The following is a 612-nucleotide window of genomic DNA, read 5'->3' as shown; positions in this document are numbered from 1 at the left end:
TGAGCACTGGGGAGGGGGGGACAAGAGAGGGTGACAGGAAAGGGGGGTCCCCTTGGAGAGGGGTGACAGAAGAGGTGGGACGGGAGAGGGGAGTGACAAAGGAGGGGGAAAGAGGAGAGGGAATTCCCCTTGGAGAGAGTGATGGGAAAGGGGGCGACAGGAGAAGGGGCAATAGAACAGGGGGCTCCCCTTGGAGAGGGGTGACAAGAGAGGGGGCCACAGGGAAGGGGTGACAGGACAGGGGGTGACAGGAGAGGGGGTGACAGGAGAGGTGGAGATGGGAAAGGGGAGGGGGTGACAGGAGAGGGGCCTCCCCTTGGAGAGCGGTGACAGGAGAGGGGGCCACAGGGAAGGGGTGACAGGAGAGAGGTCACAGGTGACAGGACAGGGGTCACAGGAGAGGCCCCCCTTACCGTGGTGGTGCTGGCGTGGCGAGCAGCGAAGACGACGCACGGTGCATTCTGCGGGACAGCGAACACAGAGACCCTCTGTCACCAGGGCAGAGCTGCCTCTTTTTGGGGGGTGCAGCCACACGAGCCCCCCCAGCCCCGTGGCTGGAGCTGCCCCACGACCCCAGCGAGACCCCGGTTCCCAAGGACGCCGTGTCCGGCA

This window comes from Corvus brachyrhynchos, unplaced genomic scaffold (assembly GCF_000691975.1).
Source record: "Corvus brachyrhynchos isolate BGI_N302 unplaced genomic scaffold, ASM69197v1 scaffold546, whole genome shotgun sequence".
Lineage (NCBI taxonomy): Eukaryota > Metazoa > Chordata > Aves > Passeriformes > Corvidae > Corvus > Corvus brachyrhynchos.
Note: the sequence above shows the minus strand (reverse complement) of the source record.